Below are 22,500 nucleotides of genomic sequence, written 5' to 3'. Positions count from 1 at the left end.
TTTTCATACAAATCCTATTATTCACTGTGCCCACACAGTCAAAAGCATTTCTATATATTAATAAAGAAAAGAAAAAGAGAGTAGAAAATAAAAGGGAGTGAGGCAGAAATAAAAATGTAAGAGAAAGCTGTAAGAAGTATATACAATGGAATGTTACTTACTGTTTATATTAATAGAGTTAAAAATAAAACATATTATTTACTCTTATTTAGTTCTGATTATTATTAGTTAAAGCATGACAGATTATTTACAAACAAGCATAAGCAGTATAATCAAGGAAGTATAATTAGAAATAGCATTTGAAGAACTTATAAACTTTTACAAGAAATAAATATGTTATTATTCTATTAATGATATTTTCATTACTGTTCTCTCCCTGCCCTCCCCACCCTTTACCCACTATATAATCTAAATAGAATGTCATTGTTTAAACAAAGAAAATAATAAAGAAGAAGGAAAAAAAAAGATAAAGATAAAAAATGTATCAAATTACTAACCTTACTTTTTCAGAAAGAAAAACAAATCGAGTCACAGCCTGCCATTAAATCCTCAGGCATTTTGACTGGTTATGAAACAAAACATTTCTTTGCACATAGAGAATAACTTTGATTAAATCTTTTCCAAAATATTTGTGGCTTTCTGGAAATGCAGGAACTATATTCAAAAGATTAATAATGAACTAAAATGATGAGAGAAAAAAAACATATAACAAATCATTTGTTTTTTAGTCTCTTCTTCTTCTCTGAAGTCTTCCAGGAAGCTTCAGTTGCCAATCTCTTTAATGAAGAACTAGTCCATTCCATTTCTTCTATTTTATCCAAAATCCTTTTTTCTTTGACAAACAGTAAAGCAGAGTCTAAATCATCGAAGACCTTAGGACCATCAGGAAGGAAGATTTTAAGCTTGGTAGGAAACAGAAGGTATGTTTTAAACTGTGCTTTTTTAAGCTCCCTTATTAGTGGCAGAAAAACTTTTCTTTTAGCAATTACCATGGAAGAATAGTCATTGTCAAAAGCACAGTTGTCTCATTAAACTTAACAGGAGCTTTAGCCCAAGCAGATTTAAGAACCATCTCTTTATCAAAGATGATAGAAATCTAACTATAACTGATCTAGGATAGTTTTTGTTAGAGTTGGTATTAGCTATAGATCTATGTGCTCTTCGATACCAAAAGAGAATGCTTCTGGTAAATCTAAAGTTTTAGGGAGCCATGTTGTTAAAAAGAAGTAATATTGTTACCTTCAATATTTTCTGGCAGTCCAAAAATCCTAATGTTATTAAGCCTAGATCTATTTTCCAGGTCATCCAGCTTTGTTTGTAAATGTGTATTTTGTTTCAGCAGAAACTCAATGTTGATTTCCTCTTCTTGTATTTTATTTTCCATGTCATTCACAGCTTCTTCTATGCCTGTCATCTGGATCTTCTGTTGTTGCAGGTCCATATGTAACAAGTCTATTTGTTTTGTAGTTTTTCTATGAAAGTGTCTATTTTAGTATCCATTTTATCCATCTTAGCAGTAAGTTGCTGGACTATAATTATCAGAGACTGAAGTTCTTTCTTGATGCTGGAGTCTTGAGAATTTGTCTTACTGGAACTCATTTCAGACTGATAAACTGACAGGAAAATTTCCAAAGTAATTTCTGACAGGAATATTATTAAGATTTCCTTTCTTTTTTAGATATAGTTCAAGAACTATATAAAACAAACATATTTAGAAAGAAAATTACTTCAAGAATTAATTTTTTAAGTAATTAATTCCTGTCAATGTAATGAAATTGGTGGAGCTGAAGAAATCTGCTGCTATCCTGTGTTCATCCTTGGCCACGCCTTTCCTCTTGATTTTTGAGAGCTAACAGTTAATTTCATGTAGTTTTTTTTCAGTGCCTATAGTACTCAGTTTATTTGAATGTCTTTGCATAGTACTAAGTTAAACATGAGTACTGACTGAACATGAGGAATGAGTTAGACACAGCTGTAGCAGGTAAGGACTCCATGCCCATCATGTCCCTCATTTATTTATTAAAGATGCTGCAGGTCCAACTGCAACTCCACCCAGTGCTTGTAAGGATAGGTGCATGTCTGTCTTTGGTTTTCAGTTCAGCAGCAGGCTTTAACCTAGGACCTTTTTAGGAGCTGTTATAAAAACTTCCCTATTCACTTTTGTGTAAATTAATATTTCATCAAATCTCTCTTCAACCTCCACATTGTCTGCCTGTACCATAACATCTTGCTCCCATACATCTGCACCCTTTAGGGTTTTTACAAATTTCCGTGTGAAAATAAATGCAAATTAATGAACTGTTTGAGAAAGTGCTTACAGTGATTCAAGTAAACTTTTACCGTTTTAGTTTGAACTCATATACTCACTCAGAGGAACTAACTTGAGGGATAATGTTTCCATTTGTATTTCATTTTATGAAGTATTTTTCCATGTTTTATTCTGATACTGGCGCACGTAGCTTAGAAGTAAAGGCCATGTATGGCAGCTTGGTAAAAGAGTCGCATAAGCCAAGACTGACTCCGTCAATCTCCCTCAGTGCTTAGTGACCCTGAGAAACTTGTTTAAATAAACAACACTCTCTTTGGACTCAGCCTAGGAAAGTGTCAGTTTTGCCTAGTAATGCTCACCTGGTTAAGGGGGAAAACCATGTATGTATTTGCTGAAAAGTTTAAATGAAGGCTAATGCTGTTAATCTCTTTCCCAGATATGGACACTTTAAAAATCTATATATAGACTGATGCACATTTTAATCAGAACTGTAGGACTTCCTAAGTACTGCAGATTAAATATTGTTTTTTTTTTTCAGACACCTTTATTGAATTATTACTTGCGACATAGGCAAATTTACATTCATATAAAAGTAATCAATCTATAGTAACATAAACATTATATTTCACATATATTGCTATATGTCGTATGTACAGTGGCATAAATGAATATAACTACAAGATTAATGGTACTATTAGCAATAATTAACAGACTCATACTAGGCAGTTCACCCTGATGGCAACATAGTTCAAGATTCAGTCCTAAGATCCCTCAGTAAAGGCACATATTTGTACTTAAAACTTGCAGGTGGATTTGCTTTGGCCAGTTCTATTTCTTTGCCTAATCAAAAAACAAATAAACTTGTCAAAAATGTGCCCCAAATAAACTGTTACAATAATTATTTTTAAGCTCGTTGATTGCTGTGTACCAAATAAGACCCTATTCATTGAGGAGTAAGAAAAAAAAACATATGCAGGTGTGCAGACAAAAATAAGCTAAGACAAAGTAGAGCTGTCCCTAAGCAAAATGACAACTTAGGCCAAGGACTTCATGGTAGCCCTCTGCTGCTGACTGCTCTCCCATGCACATCCCCCAGTGCCTTTCCTCAGTCCCCCCACCCTGGCCTCCACAGACTATCCAGATTACTTTCTTCTTCAGTTTCACACATATTGTCTTATTCTTCAGTTTTTTCGGCATTCTTTCAATACACACACACTAACTGGTCAAGCCTGCAAGGTAATAACTGTGGAATAAAAACTTGAGTTAACATGGGAGTCTGAAGTCACTATGCTGCCAAAAGCCATGGAGTTAAAATGCTCTAAGGTGCATTTTAGAGTGTTTTTACACAACATTTTCAGTCAGTTATGGCAAGAACAAAAATCATGACTAAGTAAAGACACTTGGCCTTACTCTTCCACTTTGCTTTTTCCTGCATCCTTTGAATACACTCTAAATGGCCAATATGGCAAGATACTCTGAGGAGCATTTAATAACTTTCCCCCTAAAACTATTGATGAAATTCAATCTTATATATATATATATATATATATATATATATATATATATTTTTTTTTTTCTTTAAGTTAGAAATACGTTGGGCCCAGCACTTAAAGTTCATACCTGACAAAACAGACATTTACAATAAACTGAGAAAGACAGATCAAAACAGACATTTACAATAAACTAAGAAAGACAAATGTTTGGAAAGCTAGATAAATCACAATTTGAAGTAGTGGCTGTCTTCCTACTACAACCCCCAAAACTGTGTGCATTCCTTTAGTGTTAGAGTGGGAGTGAAATGAAGACACAAATTAACTGTAAACATATTTCAAGTGTCTATTGTCGCTCATACATGCATATATACAGCATGCTTTCTCACCCCAACAATCATCTTCTGGGTACCCCTCTGCTGTCAGACTTTGGTAAAATTGATTGAAAAAACACAATACAGTAACATATTTCAACTGGTTGCTGTCAGAAATATAAAAATATCTCCTTAACCCTACCCCCGCAAAAAAGACTTGTTTACACATCTGATGGATGGTTGTGAGGAAAATGAAAAAAAAACCATAATATATTCCATTTTGTTACTCCTGGAAATGGACTGCCCCAGGCAAGCTTAATGACCTTCTAGGCACATTTCTGAGGTTTATGAGGAAAGTTAAAGAAATAATGACCACGCTATCACCAAACTTTTGTGTACTCCTCTAAGGTTTGATTGTAAGGAAAATTAAATAAATAATAATCATACCATTCCCAGTCTATCATGTAAGCGACCTCTTCACATCTCTGAGTAGGGCCAGTTTTAGACTAGGTGGAGTTCAGGGCAAAGGCCAGAGAAAGCCTGCAACAAAATCCACTTATATGCTAGGGCATTTGGACTGCCAGAGTCCCAGAAGCTTTAAGGATCTGGACTTTCACTTCTGTGCATACATCAGACATCTGATTGTAATAAGAAAAGATGACTGTGAAATACAGTTCATCTTTGTTGCCCACAAACAGTTGGCACAGAATTAAAGTATTCTAAGTTGCTTTACATACAAAGCCAGAAATAACTTAAGGGCAGACAGTTAGTCATGTTCCGCCACAAACAGCCTTTTAATTGTAACTACTTGGTCTATGTACATCTCAGATGTGAGACTAGACTCTTTTTTTTTAAATAATGACCTCACAGCAGCTTTTGGTTTTCATTTGACGTATGCCAAGTAAAAGTGGTTCATTAGCATGCATTTTCTGAAGGATATGAAGTCTGAAACTCAAAAGTCTGTCATTAATTATCCTCAATGATTTTACAGAAAATCATAATTTTAAAAGGGACAGGGTAAAAGAAAACAAAGTCAGAGTTGTTCTGCATTATTAGAGACAGATGAGAACTGTGCTTGAACACACTAGGACAACAGGCTTTGCATCCATGTGTATTTTCAGAACAATATGAAGTATAAAACTCTAATGTCTAGCAATACTGAATGATTGTAATCCTCAGTGCCTTATCAAAAATAAAAAAACACATGTTTTCATGAGGGGAAAAACAAAGGTATGATACAAAATCAGGCACATGCTACAAAATTAGGGACAGCTGGGAGGTGATAAATGGTTGTATGCCAGGGTCAAAAAAAATGCCTGCTACAAAATGGACCTTCCTTTTAGGCCAAACCCTCACTCTGGCACCAAATATACAAGTTCTGACACTGCTACTTGCCATTTCTATCAATCATAAGTTTCCAGGCTGTCTGTTTGCTCCTACCCACCATGATCCAGACCACGAATCACAGACCTTCACAGAACCTTTGTGGTTCTGTGATTCATTGTCTTGATCACAAGGTAGACTGACCAGAAAACTTAGAAATAAGAAGGTAGGAGGCAAGTGTAGCAATGGCTATTTTAATAGGTAAAAAATAGAAATACATCCTTGACAAGTGCAGGGGACTACAGATTTCAGTGACACCCCCCCCCCATTAGCTGTGAGGCCCTACTGCACCCAGTTGGCTCAACTGGTATAAGGTCAGCCCTGATGACAGAGATATAAAATGAAATATATGTACAGAAATACAATAGAAGCAGCAACATTATTTATACTATTATAATAAAATATCGGAATTTTCTGTCCTAAAGTTATAGTAACATATTTGTTATGACTAATAGTTAAAGAAGGAAGAAATATAACTGAAGGTGACTGATTATTGTGAAGGAAGGAGGGATATGTGGAGAGGCATAAAATGTAAACTGTTGTAAGAAGGAAGTGGGAGTAGAGTAGTTTAGTTAGGAAATGATAACCCTGGTTTAATTTGTGTCTACCCATCTAGTCACCAGGGTTATCATGTAAATCTCTAATCAATTGGGGAGGTAAGCAGTATTAAGTGATTGACAAGGGCATGTACTTAAAGATATATATGTCTAGGCATCTTCTGGTCCCCATAATCACTTATCTAATATTATTCCTACGTTCCTATGAGAAGGAATGGGGAAGGGAACTGACATAAGAGAGAGTTTCTGCCCCAGAGTATGGATGTCTAGTTTACTGGGAAAGAATACGAACAGTGTTGGAGGTGACTGTGTTGTTATGGAAACTTATCCATTTGACTTCTAGTTGAATGATTTTTTTTAATTGAGAATGGAACTGGGGCTAAGATTGAATGTCTTTTAGTTTGGTAGGAGAGATTCCTACATTTGATGCAGTAAATATAAGTACCTGTGTTCAGAACTGTGAAGATTAGAAATAGGAGTCTGTTGGGCTGGACTTTCCCAAGGTATGGATCTAAGGTCATAAGAGGAGGTTTTCATAGTATTCTTATATTAAAGTGGTAGGAGTATAAAGTGAATTAATTTTATTTCTGGAGCTTAAAGATTAGGAAATCAAGCAAATGTTGTGTACATGTTGAACTGGGAGCCAGTTAGCTGCAGCCTTAAAGTATGGCAGTGGTATTCTTCTTCTTTAGAGAATAGGGTGATAGGCTGATTAAGCTGTACGTCTGGATACTAGATGTTTGAATGGTGGTTAAGTTTCTTTTGGAGGATGCTGCCATAAAGAGTAACTAAACAAAAACTACTCTGCCTGTGACTGTTCGTCCTTTTGAGGAAAGGAAGTGTGATTTGTTTTAATACCTTTATTAACTCCATACATAGGTATACAAACAGACATAGATAAGGAAATAAATCATTGTAAACATGTTTTATTAGGTCATGCATTATACATATATGTTTTCTTTTTAACAATTATAATTCACTCCAACATTACATAAATTACCCATTTCCTGCCTTCCCATAAATATCGCTCTTCCTCCTGAGTGTTATTCTGTATGTATTTTTCCCATACTTCCCTTTATTTATATGTAATTTCTTCCTTTCATTTACTAAAAATCACACTTCCAGTTTTATCTACTTTACAATATTCAGTATATCACTTATGACCGGTTTAGATTTTGACTTCCATTTTCTAGTAATTGCTTTTTTGGCAGCCAATAACATTACATTTTCTCTAGGCAACTCAGATCTTATATCTTAGCTCAAAAGAATAATTTCCTTAGTTACAATCATTTGCTTCCTGAACATTACTGGCAAAGTACTCCGTAGGAAATTTTTTAAATCTTCAAATGTATTACACCCCGACCAAAAAAAAAAAAAAAAAATTTCCTCTCTTTCCCATCACACCTTCAGCAATTGCTGTTTCCCTGAGAAGCATACCTCCGAAGTGTGCTTGGGTTATAAAGATCACTAGGTTAACACTTTCATGTACCAATCCTAAACCTTCTGAACTTTGTTGCATACTTGGGAGCCATATAGATGTCCTCCCACTGATCCTTTGTGTATTACCTTCCATTTTCTCTTCCCAATCTTCTCTATCCTCTTCTGATTAATTGTTATAACTATCATGCAATATGTTACATGCCTTCCTAATTATTCCTTGTTAACAGCAGCTTCTGTTCTAGACTAAAGTAAAAACTCACAGAGCTGGTCTTTCACTTAGCACTACCCTCTCTCTTTATCTTTGCCTAAACTTTATTATCACTCACTGGAAGGGAAAACAGTCTCTAACCTGCAGTCCAGTCTTCTGCTTGGCCCATGTCCCACTCTACTACCTTTTCATCCATAGTTATTTGCCAATACATTGATGCCTTTGTTAATTATCTACAATTAATTCAAGATTTATCTTACCTATTGTCTATGTCCCTTCATGCAGTCATCCTTACTGGTAAAATCTTTTTCCACTCCTATACTGGCTTAACTTATAGAATGCTTTCTGATGCTTTATAAGCATAATATTCTATATGGTTCTGGCATTCTCCTTAAAGGCCTGCATCCAAAATCCTACTCGGTCCTTATTTCTTGAAATCCCCCCCCCCCAACAAATTTCATCACTATGCCTTTGCACTTTGATTTGTAATTATCTGTTTGTGATTTATTGGCCTTCCCAAAGTAATCTATTAATTTTGGATCTTGTTTTATTAAAGTGATTCTGGAAATTTTTGATCTAACCATTGCCACAAAGATTTGAAATTGGTTGCAGTTTCTAGAGGGGTTTCATTGTCATGAGAGACTGGAAATTGTTTGTGAGCACTCATTTCATCGATGGGGAAAGTAACTAGTTGGCCACCACTTTCCTGTCTGCCCCTTTCCCCACTGTAGTGCAGTCTCGGAGTTGGTATATATAGTTAGGGGGGTGTGGGGGTGAAGCTCCGCACCTGGGTGGGTTTGAAATATTGCGGTGGGGCACAGTTGTTTTAGCCTTTATATTTGATATGAATAGACTAGACACGGGCAGAACAAGGATATGTTAGGACATTTACTTGTTGCCCCATCCATGAGGGACATGGGTTCCAAACTGGGAGTGACTTTGTGTTTTCTCATCCAGTCATCCAATTTACATTTGAATAGGGTAAGAGAAGTACTTAAGTTTATGTGGATTGGAAGGTGGTTCCATAGAAATGGTATTGTCTATGAAATACATCTATCCTTCCAATGCTTTCTATTTATGTTGCAAAAGAGACTGAAACTCCTTGAGCAAGTGTTCATGCTACCACTGGAACTCTGAATGTCTAATAGGTATGACAGGTAGGGTCTGCTGAGGCTTTATATGAGAGGCAGAGGGCGCTCTTTAGTAGCCTGTATGATACAAGGCTTTGAGGTGGTCTGCATAGTTTTTTTGTGATTTAGTCCCTTGACTTTTTTTTATTGAGAAAGCATTGTCATTGCAGTTATGGTACATGTTTGGATAGGTGGACAGGTACACACTGAATAGTGCATTCTACTCAATGATCAGCATGATGAGACCTGTGTAGAGTGGAACGATTACATCCCTGCACCTGGACACCATACCTTTACACCTCAGCTGTGCACTGAAAAAGGACTTCCTTGCAATAGCTGATATGTGATGATCAAAGAACAATTTGTTGTCGATATAGCTTCCCAGATCCCTGACCATGGCATCATCTTTTAGGGGTGTGTCGTTATTGTTAGTAGAGAAATCATGCATACCAAAGGATATGATTAGACATTTCATAGCATTTATATGACACCAACTATTTGTGTAGGAAATGTCTTCTTGAAGGATTTTTGTCTCCTCTAGGGAGCATTAAAAGTAATCTGCAAGCTTGATCGGCCATAAACATTCGCCCTCTGAGAAGTAAATGCCAAAGATGACTGGTTCAAGGACTGAACCCTGAGGTTTAAGCTAGTGACAGGTCTTTTGTAGAAGGTAGGGCCACCCACCCTAATTTTCTCACTTATAATTTTGTGAACAAATGTCCTATGCTATTAGTTACATAGGGATGATTTACATTTAGCTGGGAGAGTTTATCTATGATACCTGTGTATGAGATGTTGTTGAATGTATTTGTGAGGTCTAGATATGCTGTGTACCAATTTTCCTTCACCCATTACTTCAGTAACTTCTTGAAGGAGTCAACCACATTACATAGGCAGTATCAGCCTTTAATGAAGCCAAACTGGCTTGGGTTAAGAGTTTGTAGGTTACCTATGTCCTTATTTATTAATTCCATCATGATCTTTTCCTTAGCCTTGCAAATGAGGCTGGTCAGTCTATATTTACCTGGGTCCATTGATGCCCCACCTTTGTGCAAGAGGATGACTGTTGCTATCCTCCATTCATTTGGCACAAAGCCTGTTTGGAGACTGATATTGAATAACCTCTCTAGGGGGTCTGTTAAGACATGTTTCAGGCTGACCATTAGGTGGCCCAATATGTTATCCGGCCCCACAGAAGTAGTGTTCTTGGCCTTGGACAGCACCTTGAGGACTTGATCTTGGGAGAATTGAGGGGGGGGGGGGGTGTAGAAGCAGGTATGTGATCTGGGAATATAAATGGAGAGGGGGTGTGAAGTTTGAGATAAATTTGTCTGCTAGTATACTGGCTATATCCTTTGGGTTCAAGTATGTGATATCAATTATTATTAGTTCTCTGCAATGCGGGGTGTTTCTTTCTTTTTTTTTTTTTTTACTGTTTACATGTTCACATTTATTATTAGAGTTGAACTTTTTATTTTTAAACCAAGAAACATCTTTATTAAATTATCATGTATGACATAGACTAGGTTACATTTATATAAATGAAAATAAACCATAGCGACACAATTTCAGTTGCAAACATTATACAGTCCAAACAGTGAGACATAACTGTAGCTGCAAACATTACACATCACTTTTAACATATCCAGTCATTGTTAGTCAACCATTATGTAGCTCATTCAAATCCTGCCTTCTTTTAAACCTCGTTCCTCCTCTGCATGTATTGATCCCACAGTTCCCATTTTTTCCTATGTAATTTGGTCCTAGTTCCAATTGTTTTAACTCTGTTACTAGCTTCACTACTTCTAGTAAAGTTGGTTTAGACTTTGATTTCCATTTTCTAGTAATTGCTTTTTGGCAGCCATCATAATTAGACTCAGCAAGACCTTACTATCTAGACAATTCCAGGTTTGTGTCATAGCCCAAAAAAATAATTTCCTTAGTCATTCCAACTTGCTCACCCAGCATTTCCAACAGAGCAGTCTGCAGTGAATGTTTCACGTTTACCAACTCATTACACTCCCAGAAAAAAATATTCTCAGTTACCTCTTTCTGCTCCATCACACCTTCAACATTTGAGATCTGCTTGGGGTATAAAAATACCTATGTAAGCACTTCCAGGCAAAGATCCAAAATCTTCTAGATTTTGTCGCATATTTGGGAGACATACATATACCCCCCCCCCATTGTTTAATTGTGAATTGCTTATCTAATCTCTCTTCCCAGTCCTTCCTAACCTCATCTGATTGATTTTTATAGTTATTATGCAATATGTTATATACTGTATTAATTATCATTTTCTTAATAGCAGCTTCTTTTCTAGATGCTACTAAAAACGCTACCAGTGTTTTTTCGTTTAGGTCCCCCTATTTCTCTCTCTCTGTCTTTGCCAATACTCTGATATCAATCCTTGATATAGAAGTCAATCTCTAGCCTGCAGGCATCTTCCCATTCTATTACCTTTCCCTCTCTAGTTATTTGCTACCAGCACCTTGGTTCCTTTGCCAGTTTTCTCCAATACATACCTGCCCCCTCTTGCCTACTGTCTGTATCCCTAATTGCAGTCATCCCTATCAGCAGAATCTCCTTTCTCAATTCCTAGGGTTGGGAGGGTGGCCTAATGGTTAAGGTGTTTGCCTTACAAACACAAGGTGCAGGGTTTGAGCCTCACAAGGGATAATTGGCTAGGCTTAAAATGGCTCACAAGAGCAGTTAGCTTAGTACTAATCTATGAACCTATGAACCTATGTTTGCTTAGTTCTTAGAAGACCTTCTGTTACTTTATGAATATAATATTCTATATGATTGTTGTTGTTCTCCTTAAAGGTCTGCATCCAAAATCCCAGTCTCTCCCTGTTACTTGAGCTTCCTCCTCCTGTTTCATCATCTCTTTCTACTTTGAATTATAGTTTTCTTCTTGTGCTTGCTGGGTGTTGCTTCTGAGATTTTTATCATAGATAAAGAAGGCTTTGAGTATATCCCTTACCCGAGTGGCTGTTGTTACCTTGTATCTGGCTTTGGTTGATTTGCTCAGGGTCTGGAATTCCTTCCTATGTTTGGTAAGAGCATTATTGGCATCTTGAGATTTAAATTTATTTTTGTATGAAATTATTTTTTTTATTTTCTTATAGAGCCTGTTTATTGTAGCGTTACCACAGGGGATTATTTTTACATTTGTCAATTTGTTTACTTCTAAGAGTGACAGATGCATCTATGCAGATATTTACATATATGCAGAATTTTGTGGTAAAGGATGCCGCATAAGCAGTGAGGTCTTAATGATGGCAGGGGCTTTTAAATTTAGTTAGGTCATTTAGCTCATTCCCTCCAGGGCAGCTCTTTTGAGCATGTACCTTTATCTCTCAGTGGGTGTGGCTTGATCCTTTAAAAAAAGGAAGTTATCACCATACAGTTCTAACAAATACTCATTGACAGAGATCAAATATCAATACAATTGTGTTTGTTATCATGTATGCTTCAAGATAAAATATTCTGATACCGTGTATGTAACATGGTTTTGGAATTATTAATGCAAATATGAACAAACAATATTTGACGTCTAGAGGTATCAGTAGGCTGTAACTGCAGAAACACCTGGAGGCATCACTCGGCTGTAATGAGTTAGTAGAGTAGCCCTGGCATAATCTCTGAATACCAAGCTATTGTAGGGTACCTTGGCTTCAGTCTTAAGGTGAATGTGATTGATTTATGATCTGATTTGACAAGGGAGGAAGTTACAATTGGTGGATAGCAAAGCTGCCCTATGTTGGTAGGGACCAAGTCCAGGATTTTATTGCTTCTGGTTGGGGTGGGGACTAACTGGTCCAGAAAGTTTGTATTGATGGAGTGCAGAAATACCTGGGCATACAGGCTTGAGAAAATATGTGTTCTAGTTAATGGAGGGGTTGCTGAATTCTCCCAGGAGAATGATGTTTGGCTTAATGCATAGGGACTCCATAATGGTTAAGTAGGATGTATGCGCAGAGAGGGACATAGAGTGGGTCTTGTAATTAGCTATGCTATGCTGTGCTATAATAAAGGGTTTTGTTATTAGCAGGTTGGACATGTAGGAATTCCAGGTCATTGTCTTGTCTAATGAGTCTGGAGGTGATTTCTTTTTAATATGGAGACACTGCCATCTTTAGTGTTTTCATTTAATGTGGTAGGCCTGAAAGTGTGGTAGACATTGAAAGCCTGCAATGATGGAATGCTTTCATTGGTCTTAGTCCAGGTCTCCATGAGGATGTATATATTGATGTTTTTCAGGCTAAGGAGTGAAGTTCTTTGATATACCTCTTTGCATTGAGCAGCAATATCTTTTATATTATTCAAATTCTGTGTTGTTATGTTGGAAGGTTTAGATGATTGACACTGCCTATAAAAATCACTATGGGGTAGAGAAGGATTTACGTAATGTATGAAAGCCTTTGGGGAAATATGTGCAGGCCAATCCTGGCAGAGCAGATAGGACTGTCTACCATCTCCTTCCAGTCAGATTATATTATATTATATTATATTATATTATATTATATTATATTATATTATATTATATTATACCCCCTTAAAATGATACCAGAAATTAAGCCAATTGTGAAGTCAACAATCTTTTGCACATATTCTGGCATCATTCTTACTGATGGTAAAATTCTGCTTAAGGTTAAGTTTATAACAGCTTCAGGTGCATATATGGTGAGCTCCATCATATAATCCAGGGAGTTTCACCTCAAGTCATTTATACCCACTTACACTATGACTGCATCATATATGCACTTGTGGTGCAAGGACTTGGGTGCTTGCATTATGTGATGACCCATAGCACCTGATAAGACACCTGATTGTGACCCTCTCCTTGTAGAGCCTGATGAGTGGTCCACTTACTGTGGAGTTACCTACCATTAGGATACTGATGTGGGTGGAGGCTTGCCTTATGGGCTTTTGAATCGAACCACTGACTCTAAAAGTATGTTTTGTGGTGGGTGCTGACTCTGTTACGTCTTTGTTAGGTTGTTGAGGGTACTTGTTTCTTAGGTTATGTTTATGATGCCTCTGAGGTTTAAGCAGGTTACTTTTAAGAGTCTCAGCATGTGATTGGTCAGAACTATGATTGGTTTAGTGTGGTGCTGTGTGGTATTACAACCTGCATGCTTGTAGTGATAGTTTACAGACAAGGTTTTTTTCTAAGCTAAGGTGAAGGGTTAAGGATAGGAGCAGAGTTAGGGTTACAGTTTGCATACATTAGTAAGGTGATAGAGGAAAAGTGAAGCTCCGCTGTACCACCTTACTAATGTGCACTAACCCCTGACCCACACTCTCTACCTTACCTTAGAAAAACCCTTTCCATAACACTACTACTTTTCAAACAAACACGATGCCTGAATGTGTGATAGGGGTTAGGTGAAGAGATCATACAGGGAAACTGTTTCATTCTGCAATTTTTTTTTGGATTTTTTCAATACGCTGATCCTTGAAATTCCAGCAGCAATCACTTTGGCTTTAATGGTTGTGCATTTCAATAAATCAAGATATACATACATATACATGTGTCTATATATCTATTTATATCTCTCTATATCTATATCTATGTATTTATATGTATATATATATATATATATATATATATATATATATATATATATATATATATATATATATATATATATTTGATAAGGGCAATAGGTTGTAGGATTGACAATAGTACCTACACACCCGAGGGGAAAAAAATCCTCCTTTCCCATGGAACTATGTAGCTAGTATCTGTGATGTGGAGAACAAAACCATCCAAAGCTACAGTATCAATACACTAGTTAATGTCCCCTACTTGTATCCCGTACACTCAACCAAAGCTGGGAATGAAAAAATAAAGCTCTTCATGTAAAGTTGAAGAGCGAAGGTCACATGCTGACTGACTTCTGGTAAGTCAAAGTTAAGAAGTATTAATCTCTTTACTTAAAACTAACAGGACATCCATAAAATGTTGCAAAGGGATATGTGCATACATAATGAGCTTTAAAGATACTATGTCTATTCACTCAAATCTAACAGACTACAGATTGTCATAGACAATATAACAGTGATGTGGTACATAAATGGAGAGGTGCCTATTTGTTTTACCTTTACAAATAAATAATGATAATTTGGAAATGGACCCTTTGCATGAACTTGTTTCTATAAACTACTTACATTCTAAGATCTTTAAATATAGAAATCTCAGTCCTTCACATAACTGGATGTTTGACAAGAACACTTTTGTCAGCAAAGCAAAGAAGCTGAGTGATGAAAAGTGGACGTTGTTGTCTGTCTTTTATTTTAATCATCAGAATCTACTCTTCTGTTTCAAGTTGGCACACTCCAAGGCAATGATATCTGATGGATTTCTAATTAGTTGAAGTCTCTTAGTAAAGATAAGAGTTATAAAACTATTCATCCTACCTCTTCACATCAGATCGTTAACATGTCAGATAGCTCACTAGCACAGGTATAAAGATATCTTACTTTTGTTCTTAATGCCAGCTCAGTTCATTCACCTGTCACAGTTAACTTATCTGTCTTTTTGCCAGGCAAATTGTAGGTCCACCTATATCCCCTTAATCAGCTGTAAAACAGGTCCTTAAAGGGAGAGATGATACTTTATATGGGGTGTCCGTGTAATTTTCTGACCCTTGATTGGAATTATAAATGTTTAATGGACAAATGATCTCTTTCTCCTTCTCCAGCTGCATGAGATAGTGTGTGAGTGGATGAGTGGTTGACATGTGCAGTAGGTCAGATTAGGTACTCATCAATTAGTGTTATAAGATAGTGTCAGACAAGATGTTATTATCTATGAAAAACAACCTAACATCATTATATCATGATGACACAGCTTAAATAGTTGGATAAATGCAGGGACTGGAAAGCTACTAAATTCAGGGGTGTAGAGGGCTTCATTGATAGCATCCCCAGTCCAGTACTGCTCACCATCTACAGACATTATTGACTGCAAAAGGCCCCCCAAACACACCCACATTAGTCAATCTACAAGAATTAAAAATAACATAAATCCCATTCAGAAGTCACAACAGAAGGACACACTGATGATCAGTTCTTAAAATGCTACACAGTAATATTAAGACCAGAGGTACCAAACACTATATTATTTGGAATTGTTTGCCTAATATACTTCAGTCATAAAATTATATTTACATTCATAATACCTTCAAGTTCATAGAGAAAATCAGGCTGTCTAAAGAAAAGATATGCTCACACACATTTCAGCACAGGTTCATGGGGTTGCTTGATGCCATATGGATGGTAAAAGATGTACTAGGTGACAGGGCAGCTTGTGGTACTAAGCTGCTGGACTGCAGCTTTGCCAAATAGAATTTTGATCTGAATATGTCCTTTTAACACCTGTATTGAATTATCACTTAGGACATAGGCAAACACACACACACACACATATATATATATATATATATATATATATATGTGTGTGTGTGTGTGTGTGTGTGTGTGTGTGTGTGTGTGTGTATATATATATATATATATATATATATATATATATATATATATATATATATATATACACATACATATATATATATATATATATATATATATTCTTTTGTATATTTATTATCAATCCAACATTACATAAATTGATCAGTTCCTGTCTTCCCTTAAACCTCACTCCTCCTCCAAAACATTATTGTGCATGTATTATTCCCTCAATGTCCATGTTTTTTCTATGTAGTTTTTACCTACCCTTTTCTAAAGATCCCACTTCCAGTTCTTTTATCTCTGTTACAATATTCAGTACATCAAATACCGTTGGTTTAGACTTTGATTTCAACGTTCTAGTAATTGTTTTTGGGTAGCCACCAGAATTAAACTTAACAAGGTCACACTATGTCTAGACAATTCAGATTCTGTATCCCAGCTCAAAAAATAATCATTTCCTTAGTTACACCCATGTACTCACCAAATACTTCTGTCAGGGGATTCTGTAGAGGATTGTTAAAGGCTGACAACTCATCACACTCCCAAAACATGTCTTCCCAGTTACCTCTCTCTTTCCCATCACACCTCCAACATTTGGCATCTACCTGGGAAAACATCTGTGGTGTCTGTTTGGGGTATAAATATATATGCAAACACTTTGAAGCAAAAAAAAATAATCAATCTTCTAGACTTTGTTGCAAATTTGGCATCCATACATATGTCGTCCTATTGTTTCTTTATGAATTGCTTATCCAGTCTCTCTCCCCAGGCTTTTCTAATGTCCTCAGACTGATTCCTATATTTATCATACAGTATGTTATGCCCTACTAATTATCCCTTTTTTAACAGCAGTTCATGTTCTAGATTCAACTAAAAACTCTATTGGAGAAGGTCTTTAATGTATGATTCTTGTATCCCTTTCTGTGTGCCTATACTCTGATATCAATCTCTGATAGGGAAGGTAATCTTTAGCCTGCAGTTTAACTGTCTTCTTGGCCTCTTCCCATTCTATTACCTTTCCTCGCCAGTTATTTGCTCCCAATAACTTGGTTCCTTGTCCAGTTTTCTCCAATAAATTCCTGACACAGACCTCTCTTGTCTATTCCCTATATCCCTAATTATAGTCATCCCTATCAGCAAACTCTCCTTTCTCTATTCCTGTGTTGGCTTAGTTCTTAGAATACTTTCTGCTGCTTTATGAATATAATATTCTATATCCCCGTTGTTATTCTCCTTAAGGATCTGCATCCAAAATTCCACTTTCTCCTCATTTCTTGTATCCCCTGTCCTGCTTCATTGTTGTCTCTTTCCACTTTGAATTATGGCTTTGTACTTGTGTTATGTATGTGAACCTTAACTGTGTAGCTCTAAAATATCCTTCCAACTGGGTAATCCTAAATCGCCTTGTTTTTGGAAGAATCAACGTATCCCGTTTGACTCTTGCCCTTTCCCATCCCAGATAAAATCCAATTCTTTATTAAGTACTGTCAAACTTCTCCTTTGGTCGCTGAAAATATGCCTAACCTGTATATAAAACTAAAGGGACTTAAAACATTTTCACTGCTTGTATCTTGTTATCCCTATCCAAAAACAGGAGCTTCTAGTTTCTCTGCTTTATATTATATTTTGTTTAGTCTCTTCCTACATATCCCTTGCTGCAATAACACAGTCCTTTTTAATCCATACTCCTAAATACCTCATTTTACCATATTGCCACAAATACATGTGGGTGCATAGTTTACAGCTATTGCCTTTGTTTTATCATTAATTGTACATGCCAAAGACTTGAAACTGCCTCAAAATATTCACAACACTATTTCCTTTTCTAGTTATGCCAGCTACAAAATAATATCATCTACAGATAAAGCCAGCTTTTCTTGATTACCATACCAAATATATCCGTACATTTTTAGTCCTTTATTTTCTTTGCCAATGGCTCTAAATGTAATGCAAATAAAGAGGAAAGAAGACAAGACTTATAAAGAATTTTTGCCTAAAGTCCCTCATATATCCTCCACATTACCCTTATTATTGTAGCAGGGAATGCAAATGCTTCCATTGTGTTCTGGATATTTTTATGTAGTTATTTTGCTTAAAAATAGCTAATGTTTTCTTTCTCTTGATTAAGAACTTCCACCATATGCAGCTGCATGGGGTTCTGATTTCTAAATTTAAAAAAAAAGCCAACTTACTTGGGTGGGCTGATTTCTAAAGAGCCCAAATTTTTCATGTACTCAGAGAATAATGAGTTTAGCACCTTACTATAGGGTCTGCTTCCATTTCTGAGGCAGAAATACAACCTCATTAGGGCTAGATGGGCTGCTAGACAAAGCAGTAAGCATCTAATGATGACTGCCTTGGACTTATCTTGGTAACTGGTAGCTGGGACAGTCTGAATGAAAGTGAAATAAGCATTGGGTGTGAACAGTGATGGTTTGAGCATGGCTATCTATTTATTTTAATTAGTTTGCTATTCTATTGTATGTTGAAGATGCTATTGAAATGCTTCCATTCAACAGTGCCGCTGCCAACTGTCTGCAGGTCCGTATGCATCTTTTTCTTTTTTGCAGTTTGTGTGTGTGTGTGTGTGTGTGTGTGTGTGTGTGTGTGTGTGTGTGTATGTATGTAGAGGGGGAGTAGTCTATTTGTGAAAGTTACCGACATCTGCTATTTGGTCACATTTAAACAGTCTTGACAGGACAAGGATAATGTGTGCTTGAGGTACAAGAATGAAACACAGTATTATGACAGTTATTAATGTTATTACCTTTTTTATCACTATCAGCCCTCTGAGATGTATACAATCAATCAAGGGTTCACAACTGATGAATACTTTCCAATAATTTTCTGGATGAAAGTGCCAAATTGATAGTGCTGTTGCATGTGAGTGAAACAAGTTTAAATAGATTACTGAAATGAACTATCTCAAAGTAGCTATATCACACATTCTGAAGAAGAAGGCTATCTAGCTTGAAAAGTAATATATATCCAAATAGTTGTTCATAGGTTTATAGGTAGGTACTAGGCTATCGGCACAAGGGCCTACGTAAGCCTAGCCAACAAGGTTCCCTGGCTTACGCCACCCAAGAAAGTTATTTTCCTGTGCCACTGTCGAGCAGAAACACAGAAGTGATCCCTGGGGTGTATTTCCTATTTCCCATCCACTCATCAAGATTTTTCTTGAAGAGTGCTAATAAAGAACTTTGCTTGACATAGATGGGTAGCCTGTTCCAGAGTATGAGAAGTCTCTGGGACAGGAATCTATCCCTCCAGCATGTCCTGTTTATTGTGGTGACAAGGTTTAGGTCCCTAGAGCATGTAGCTCGGAGGGATTGGGATTTCTTTAGGTGTAGCATGTCCATCAGCTCTGGGTTTGACATAGCTTTATATGTTAGGCAGAGATCACCTCAGAGTAGGCGATATGCTTTGGAGTAAAGCTGGAGTTTTTTGAGGCAGTCAGTGTAGGGCATTTGTTTGAGGCCTGTAATCCTCTTTGTGGGGTACTTCTGTGGCCTTTCCAGCTGCTGCAGATGTCTTATGAGGTACATTCCAAAAGGGGCATTGTACTCTATAATGGGCCTAATGAGTGTCGAGTAGAGGGAAACAATGACCTTTTTTTTCCTAGATGAGAACCCTTTTATGATGAGGTGGGTGTGCCATGTAGAAGGACTTCCTGACTACTGTGGTGATGTGACTATCAAAGGAGAGACTACTGTCCACCTGGGTCCCAAGGTCTCTTATCAAACATTCGGTGTTAAGTAGATTGCTGCCTATGTGATAGATCATGGGTACAGAATTTTTACCAAAGGGGATGACACTGCACTTTTTGGCATTGAGCTTGAGGCCATGGCTCTGACACCAGGCATGTCTCAGCGAGGCCCTTCTGTAGGATGTCCACATCATTTGGGGAGTTGACAATGGCTCCTAGTTTGTAGTCATCTGCGAACTTCATTAGCCAGAGGCCTTCTGTTTTAGCCTCTACTTCAGAGAAGTAGATACCAAATAGGAGAGGTACCAGGACGGTACCCTGTGGTACTCCACTTGTCACTGCTTTGAGGTCACATTTGGAATCTGGAACTTTTACAGTGTGGGGTCTGTCAGTGAGCCATTTGGCAACCCATCTTGTGACGTAGGGATTTATACCTAGTTTAGTGAGTTTAGCTTTAATTCCAGAATGGGGGATGGTGTTGAAAGCCTTGGCAAGGTCAAGACAGGCTGTGTGAACCACCTTACCCTCATATACGGCTTTGGTGATTGCCTCAAAGAAGTCGATCAGATTCAGGAAGCATGATCTGCCTTTCACAAACCTGAACTGGGTGGGATCCAGAGTTTGGAGGTTACCAATGTCTTTGTTTATGAGTTCCATGATGATACATTCCATGGCCTTGCAGACCAGGCTCGTCAGGCTAATAGGTCAATAGTTCCCGGGGTCAGTGGTGGCTCCCCCTTTGTGGAGTGGGATAATTGTTGCTGTGTGCCATTCAGTGGGCACAAAGCCTGATGCAAGGCTATTATTGAACATGGTGCTTAAGTGGGGAGCCAGTTCGTTCTGAAGTTTGTGTAAAAAGCAGCCTAAGATGTTGTGTTTTTGGCTTTAGAGAGTGCAGCTTTTACCTGCGTAGTTGTTATTACAGGGACTCTGCATTCCTCCTGTATATATATGGGTCCTTTAGGGGGTGAGGGGGGGTAAAGTTAACACTGAACCTATCTGCCAGGATGTTGGCAATATCAGTTGGTTCTGTAATTTTCGTGCCGTTGTGCTATAACTCAGAGCAGATCTGGGTGTTGCCATCGAGATTCTTGACATTGCTATAGAATGCTTTGTGGTTGTCCTTAGAATTAGTGGCAATTTTGTTTTCGTAGCTAGCTTTGGAGGATCTTATAAGGGATCTCAGCTTCTTACTGAGGCTGACCAGGGAGCTCCTCCACTCATGGGATTTTACTCTCTTTTGCAACAGTTTCTTCCTTCTGTTGTACAGTTTGTTTATGACAGGGGCCCACCAGATTGGCTTCCTTTTTTTGGAGGATAGCGTCTTGGTTCTGTTTGGGATAGCATGATCCATGCACTCGTGTAAGTGCTTATAAAGTGCATTTGTGTAGGATTCAGCAGTTGCAATTGTATTTGTCCATCTGCATGGGTGTCATGAAGTTCACCACTTCTATCTTAAGAAGCATGAAGTTGGCTTTGGAGACATTTTTTACCATGGTTTCCTTAGTGGGGGGTGGGGGCGGGATGTGGACATCAAGGGTGGTTTCCTTATGGCCAGATCAGACCAATGAGGAGTTGACTTCAGGTGTGGAACACCGGTCACTCATGTTGGTAATGACTAGGTCTAGGATATTGTTGCTCCTGGTGGGGGTGTGGATAAGTTGATCCAGGGCATTGGAGTTTATGAATTCCAGAAAGCATTGAGCTAAGGTATATGAGTAGTTTTCCCAGTTAATGGTGGGATAGTTGAAGTCGCCCATTATTAGGGTGTTTGGTTGAACCCTAATATCTTCCAGTACATCAAGAAAAGAGGAGTGGGAATCCTGGGGCATGGTGGGTGATCTGTAGCAAGCTACAATTTGGATTGCAGTTTTGCCCAGAGTTAGTTGCACTTGGATAACCTTGGATGCATTATGCTGAGGAACTAGCCTGGAGGTGTGGATATCCTTAATATATGGACACACCTCCGCCTGTGGTGTTTCGGTCTAGGTTACATGGCCGAAAAGTGTGGTATGAGTTATAGCCTGGTAGTGCAGGGGTGCTCTCTGGAGCCTTGAACCAGGTCTCAGTCACTGCACAGATATCGATGTCCTCCATTTTAAAGAGTGCCTGGAGTGAGTGCATTTTGAGATTTAGACTTCTAGCACTGAGTAGCATTACCCTCAGTTTTTGCTTGCCTGTTCCTGTTATGGTGGTGAATTTGTTATTTGAACCTTGCCTAAAAAAGGCATTATAGGGGCAGCAAGAGCCTTAGCCAGTATCCGGAATCCCAGGGGCAAAAGGTGCAGGCCATCTGTGGCAAAGCATCGTGGTCTGTCGACCATGTCATCCCAAGCAGACAGATACTGGATCCCATTAGAATGAGTTGTAACAATTTAATTTGTAACCATGCTCAGAGTTGACTCAAGGGTAATACAGACCTGACCCATCCTAGTTAGCCCCCACCCATTCAGATACCCCCCACCATTCCTGAACTCTAGGTGAGCTATCGGTTTGTGCTCCTATTTACAAGAGACAATAT

This window comes from Protopterus annectens, chromosome 5.part0 (assembly GCF_019279795.1).
Source record: "Protopterus annectens isolate FY-2018-M chromosome 5.part0, PAN1.0, whole genome shotgun sequence".
Classification (NCBI taxonomy): Eukaryota; Metazoa; Chordata; order Ceratodontiformes; family Protopteridae; genus Protopterus; species Protopterus annectens.
The sequence above is the reverse complement of the archived record's forward strand: the minus strand, read 5'-3'. Positions refer to the sequence as shown.